Consider the following 7,646-nt stretch of genomic DNA (forward strand, 5'->3'; position numbering starts at 1 on the left):
GTGTGCCATCTATGACTTCAGTCTCGTCAGGCGACATAGTTCAACCCACTATGAATTACCAAGGCATGATTTTATTTGTAACCAAAATCTGGAGACCATACACAGTTGATTTAAAGCATTAGATTTTGATAGCCAAAATTGAATTACAAAGATTAAATTGTTAAACTTTGCTACACATAATCTTCCTGATTTTCGATCAAAAGAAAAAACATGGTCAAATCACTGAAGACTCCATGCTTAATGACAGGTACAAGAATGAGTTTTGTAAAAGCAATTTATTGTGTTGCAAATAACTATACATAATTATTCCACACATTAATGGGAGGGATTCAATTATATAAAAAAAAAAAATCCTACTTAAAGGACAAGTCCACCCCAGCAAAAACTTGATTTGAATAAAAAGAGAAAAAATCAACAAGCATAACACTGCAAATTTCATCAAAATCGGATATAAAATAAGAAAGTTATGACATTTCGAAGTTTCGCTTCATTTCACAAAAACAGTTATATGAACGAGCCAGCTACATCCAAATGAGAGTCGATGATGTCATTCACTCACTATTTCTTTTGTTTTTTATTGTTTGAAATATGAAATATTTTGATTTTCTCATCATTAATAATATGCTGTAACGCGCTTTGGGCCATTCTGGGAAAAGCGCTTTATAAAAATTGGGTATTATTATTATTATTGTCATGTGAAATGAAGTGTCATTCCTCCCTGAACACGTGGAATTCCATTATTTTAACATTTTGTGCTTCAGGCAAGGAGGTCCTAATCGTCAAATTCGTTAAATATTGTATAATTTAAACAATAAAAAAACAAAAGAAATAGTGAGTGAGTGACATCATCGACTCTCTCATCTGGATGTAACTGGCTCGTTCATATAACTATTTTGTTAAAAATAAGCGAAACTTTGAAATGTCATAACTTTCTTATTTTACATCCGATTTTGATGAAATTTTCAGCATTGTGCTTGTCTGATTTTTCTCTATTGATTCAAATGAACATTTTTCTGAGGTGGACTTGACCTTTAAATAATGCAATGTATCATGCTGAGATCATTAGGCAGTAGGGGCAGACATATGAAAATTTAAGTTGTCATTGATTGGACATACCACTAACATTTTGACAGAGTGTGTGATATCATAATAGGAAGCAGAGGCACCCCTTCATCTGTGCAATCTAGAAAATTTGGAGTAATTCAGGCAAAGTTTCCACACAAATTTGCAGACCCATTTTATAAAACAAAATACCATAATGCGCATTTTAAAATTATGACGTTTATGACAATACAGGCATCTTGGTATTCACAATAGTGTGCTCGGCAAATGTTGTAAATACGTAAGTGTACATAACTTGTATACTAACGCATTCATGTCTAGTACCCAACACTTCCGATCATTTAAAATCTTACTTCAGCTGAAAACTTAGATGGTATCCAAAGGCGAGTCTTGTGCCAGCCCTGATAAAGTTAAGGTGTTTAAATACATTTTACTCCATATATCTCTGTTGATAACTACATCTGTTGATATATGTATATCATGATGGCATCCGAGCCCTATAACACAGAGCCAAGTCAATGATCATTCAACTGACATGGATGATAAATGGCACATAATGATCTTTAAAAGTTGGTCCTGTTATCACCAAGTTTTGTATTGCGGGAGGGCGCTGTTTGTACAATGTCTTTCAAGATGTAATTTTTGTATCCCTTGCTTTGAAGCAAAATTTCGCCGTGTGGATTTGTGATCGAATCTCCTGGATTTACAGAATGTTCTTTTGATATAATATACACTATCCTTATATAACAATGGATCCTTCAAAGAGTACACGTCAGCTGGAAAACACTCCAAACAAATCGTCCCCGCTCTCCAAGAAGCCGAAAATTGTTGACTCTAGTCCCACCGCTTCCCAAAGCCGTATGGTAACGAACGCGGACGCTGTTCCCAAAGGTCAGTACAGAAATGATTCGGCTACGCATTTGGCTTCGTCTAACACTAGCGCCAGGCGTTCTCTTGGTTTAGAGTCCACAGATGCTCCTCCTACCTGGTTTGTCACCTTTTTTAATGACTTTGAATCAAGATTTGACTCACGCATTGAAGCTTTGTTGGATAAAAAATTGAGCGACATTTCTTTAAAGGTGTCTGATCATGATGAAAGAGTCAAGAGCATTGAGTTTGATATGGGGTCCCTGAAGGATTCTGTCAAGCAGTTAGAGAAGGAGAAGGAGGTGCTCATTGCCAAATTGGATGACCTAGAGAATAGGGGAAGGAGAAAGAACATTGTTCTGTTTGGGATTCCTGAACATCCAAACCAAGATCATGAAGATTGTTTGAAAACTGTCACCGATTTCTTACAACATGCCGATGTCTCGAAGGATGATTGTTCGCAGATAGAAAGGTGTCACCGTACCCCCACATATCGATCTGAGACCAGCTCTAGGCAGCCGAGAAGAATCCACATTGCCTTTTCTTCCTTCACAACCAAAGAACGGGTGAGGAAAGCGTGCGTGAAGAAGCTGAAGGAGTCCAATTCCAAATATCGGGATCGAAAGGTCTTCGTTGCTGAGGATCTATCAAAGAGAGTCCTTCAATTACGCCAGAAGAAGCAGGAGAAGTTCAAGCATCTACGTTCAGAAGGAAAAAAGCCTTTTTTCGCATACCCAGACAAAATTCGGTACAGAGACCCAACCACTGGGAAAGTCTTTTCAGCAGATTGATCCTACACATGTATTGTATTACAGAATGTCTTTTTCAAATGAAAACATCTACTAATGGATCTCATGAACACTCTTCCACGTAGTTCTACATGTTTAAAGGTTGAACTGAATGGACATGCGTTATCTTTTTTAAGTGATATTTATGGACTCTGAAATTGTTTAATCTTGTATGATATTTCATAATTTTTTACCTTTTAACAAGTAGAGTGAGAACAGCTGTTGTTATGGCTCGTCTTATTTGTTTATGTCTTTGAATACAGGCTGTTTAACTGACTTATTTTTGATACTGATTATCTCTCATCTATCTGTGCACAGGAGTGAACTTTATTGTTGTATTGATATATATTTTTTGAAGTTTACCTGTACAGACACTTCTTTATCTCGTGTGTAGATACTACGTGTATCAGTGAAGCTTAATGCTAGTTTTTATCTCCCTTCCATAGTGACATATTTTATTACATTTATAAGGTAATGTCTTTTTCATATCTTTTGAAAATAATGTGCACATGTTTTAATGTACACTTTGATATATTTTCAAGTTACTACCCCTTGGCTTTACTCTCCTTTGTGATGGGGATCTGAAGAGTTTTCTTTTTTGTTTGCACTGTTTTCTTTTTTGTTTACAGTGTGTTCCCAAGAGATGTTTTTCCCCATAAAGCTACTCTAGGCATTTGTGAGCATTTTTTATATATTGACTCTGTTATTCCGATTTACTTGTAAACCATACATGTACGAGTGTTTTGATTTCTGTATTGGCTACTGACTATTGCTGTTGATATATTGTGTTTTTTTTTTTTTTTTTTTTTTATGCCACTATGTAGATCATGATTTATATGTGATTCAGAGAGTCCATTTTGTTTGTTTTTGTGGTTACACGGTGGATTTTGCTCAAGGCTGTTTCATATTTCTCGTTGTATGCACCTTTGGACCAGGGCTGAGACTGATTTGAAGTCACTGGCCACTATTCTTGGTGCCATTTGCACCCTCCTTTCGATTTTACCTAATTTGTTGTTGTTGTCCCCCTCCCCTATTTGTAATATGTTTAAATTCAAAGCAGTTAATTGCTCACTTTGTTTGTATACAAGCTCTTATTTGCTAGATATGGTATCTTGTGATTTTACATGGTGGCAAGCAGTCATGTGCCTTTTACAGTGTTTATTCTTATTTCAATTTATTGTGCAATGCAGATACTTCAAAGAGTGGTATGGAACCAGTGATATTGTAGAATTTCATTTATGTCATTAAAGCTTAGCACATTTAACTGTCGGGGTATCCAAGATTATGTAAAAAGAAGAAAAATATTTCATTACTTGAGGTCAATTGACAGTGATATTATTTTTCTTCAGGAGATACATTCCTCCCCAGAAGACGAATCATTTTGGAAACAGCAGTGGGGGGAACATGCTTGGTTCTCAAGCCATACTTCCAATAGTCGTGGTGTCGCTATTTTGATTCGTAATCATGTTTCGCTGGTAATTCACTCCTCGTTCGCCGATCCAAATGGAAGATTTTTGATTTATTCTGTAACCATAAACGGTTTATCTCTTTTACTTGCAAATATTTACGGCCCCAATAACGATGATCCAGATTTTTTTCTAGATGTTTTTGCTAAAATAGAGCAGTTTAATTATACTTCATTAATCTGTGCTGGTGATTTCAATGCAGTGTTGGGTCCTCTGGATTACCGAGGTGGTAGACAAAGACATGCTAATGAAAAAGCTAGTGAAATTATTCAAGTATTGATGGAAGAATACAATTTATGTGATATTTGGAGAAACTTTCATCCTCATTTAAAACAATACACTAGGCATCAAATTAACCCAAAGGTTCTCTCCAGATTAGATTTTATTCTTGTTTCTGAAAATTTTGTTAACAATTGCTTGCAATCAAAAATAATTCCTGGGATTCAATCAGATCATTCTGTAGTTACCTTGAACTTTAAAGATGCCCATCCTCAGAAGGGACCTGGGTTTTGGAAACTCAACTGTAATTATTTGCATAATGATGCTGATTTTGTAAAAACAATGAAAGAGACAATTAATTATTTTAAAACAGATAATTGTAACAGTATGTGCAACCCACATATTATGTGGGATGCCCTCAAATGTACAATAACAGGTACTTGTATAGAGTATAGTTCCAGAAAGAAGAGAGAGAGGAAAGCTGCCAAAGATAAATTGTTCAAAGAAATAGACAATGTAAAAATGCAAATAAACAATGACCCAGATAATGTGATTCATATTGAGCACCTAGAAAGTTTGCATAGTGATTTGGACAAGATATTAGAATATGAAACTCAAGGCTTAATTATTCGATCAAAATTGCGCTGGGTAGAAGAAGGAGAAAAAAGCTCCAAATATTTTTGCAATTTAGAGAAAAGACACGGTGAGAAAAAATCCATTCATAGAATCAAAAATGTTGATGATGAAATAATTTCAAATCCCCAATCCATATTAGATGAAATTAATGACTTTTACCAAAACTTGTATAGAAAACAAGATACACAAAACTTGTACAGTACAGACACCTTCTTGGAGTCTTTTGAAACGCCAAAATTAAACGATAATGACAAATCATTTTTGGAGCATCCTCTTACTAAAAAAGAATTATATGAGACAATCACCTCTATGAAGCATAACAAAACCCCAGGGTATGATGGTTTACCGGTAGAGTTTTACATTGTTTTTTGGAAAGATATATCTGATCTGTTATTGGATTCATTCAATTTTTCTTTAGAAAATGGCCTTTTGTCTACATCACAAAGAAATGGTATTATTACTTTACTTCCCAAGAAAGACAAGGACCAGTTTTATTTGAAAAATTATAGGCCCATATCATTGTTAACTGTGGATTATAAGATTTTAGCAAAAACACTGGCAAATAGACTAAAGAAATGTCTCAATGATCTTGTTCACCCAGACCAGTCTGGCTTTTTAAAGGGTCGCAATATTGGGAATAATATAAGGTTGATTATGGATTTGATAGAATACACAGAACTTCATGACATTCCAGGTGCCATTCTTTTATTAGACATTCAGAAAGCATTTGATAGTGTGGATCATGAATTTTTGTTGAAAGTTTTAAAAAAAATCAATTTTGGGGATAAGTTCATTGGTTGGATTAAAACTCTATATTGTAACCGCAAGAGTTATGTTGCTAATAATGGATTTTTTACTAAAGCTGTTATGATGGAAAGAGGAATTTTCCAAGGATGTCCAATCTCCCCCTATTTGTTTTTATTAGTTATTGAAACAATGGCTCTTAGTGTAAGACAAGATGTAAACATAAAAGGGATCCCTGTAGAAGGTCAAGAGGTAAAAATATCCTTATTAGCTGATGATTCTACCTGCTTTCTTGATGGTTCACTTGACTCTTTTAACAATCTTTTTGATTTGCTTAAGAAATTTGCAGCTTGTTCTGGTTGCAAACTTAATATAGCTAAATCTGAGGCTGTTTGGGTGGGGGCTAAAAGGGGCTCACAAGTGAATCCCTATTCTGAAAACGGTCTTAATTGGAAAACCGATACATTCAAAACTCTTGGAATTGTTTTTTCATTAGATACCAGGACAATGTTTGATCTTAATTATAAACCTAAACTGAAGTCTATAGAGGCAACCCTTAATTGTTGGCGTTGTAGAAACTTATCCTTAGTTGGTAAAGTTTGTGTCGTTAAAACATTATTATTACCTCAGCTATTGTATCTTTTTTCTGTGCTATGTATACAAACTCCAACCAAGCTATTCAAGGAGTTAGAAAGGATTTTCTTTAAGTTTATTTGGAGTGGTGGGAGAGATAGGGTAAAAAGAAAATGTTTTTATAATGATTATTGTTCAGGTGGATTGAGAATGATTGACCCTTATGTTTTTGCTTTGTCTCAGAAAATGGCATGGGTGAAACTTCTTCTTGATAAAGAATATGTTAGTCTGTGGAAGACAATTGAATTGTCAGTACTAGAAAACTTTAATCAAAACAAAGATATTTTGTGGAAATCCCATGCTCCTGATTCCATTTTGAAAAGTCTTCGTTGTTCTCAACTGTCAGAGTGTATTAGGACATGGTATATTTACAGGGAGGAAGCAGTGAAGAAGGAGTTTAATACAGTATTTTCACATATGGGGTCATGCCAATGTTTATGGTATAACAAACATATTAGATCCAAGACAAAGCAGTATTTTTTTAACCAAGAGTGGTTTGATTGCGGAATAAATTTTGTTAGCGATTTATTGAACCCCCCACTCCCAGGAAGCAAGCTTTTTGAAGAACTAATTCTTGACTTTGACATTTCTCCAAGGGGAAGGAAAAACTTCAACTTTTTAATGAAAAATATTCCAAATTCTTGGTTAAATATGTCAGATTGGGACAATGAAGAAATTTTTCATAAAATAGTAAACAATCTATGTCAAGCAAAGAAGGTCCCAAAGTATGTTTACCCTATTTTGCTCGGGATTTTTAGTCCAACAAAACACACTGATTTTTGGGAAGAACTGTCTTTGTCCCCAAACTCTGAAGAGTGGGATAAGATTCATTTGAGAAATTTCAAATGTTCAATAGACTCGCGTATACGTTCTTTCTATTTTAAACTCTTTCATAAAGCTATCTCCTTAAACGACTTTTTACATAAAATTAAAAGGAAGGATTCTCCGAATTGTACATTCTGTCACTCCCTATCAGAAACCATTATCCATGTATTTATTGATTGTGACATTGTGAAAATCATTTGGAACGAAATAGTTCTTGAAATTTCTCGACATACCAAGAAGGTTTTTAATCCATCCCCCTTTGAAAAGATTTTTGGAGTTAAAGATGACAAATTTATCACTTATATTTTCCTGATATTCAAATATTATATTTACTTATGTAAATTCAAAAATAACATTCCTTCATTTCAGGGTTTTAAAGTCTATTTGAAAACTTGTAAGGAAACAG

This window comes from Lytechinus variegatus, chromosome 2 (genome assembly GCF_018143015.1).
Source record: "Lytechinus variegatus isolate NC3 chromosome 2, Lvar_3.0, whole genome shotgun sequence".
Lineage (NCBI taxonomy): Eukaryota > Metazoa > Echinodermata > Echinoidea > Temnopleuroida > Toxopneustidae > Lytechinus > Lytechinus variegatus.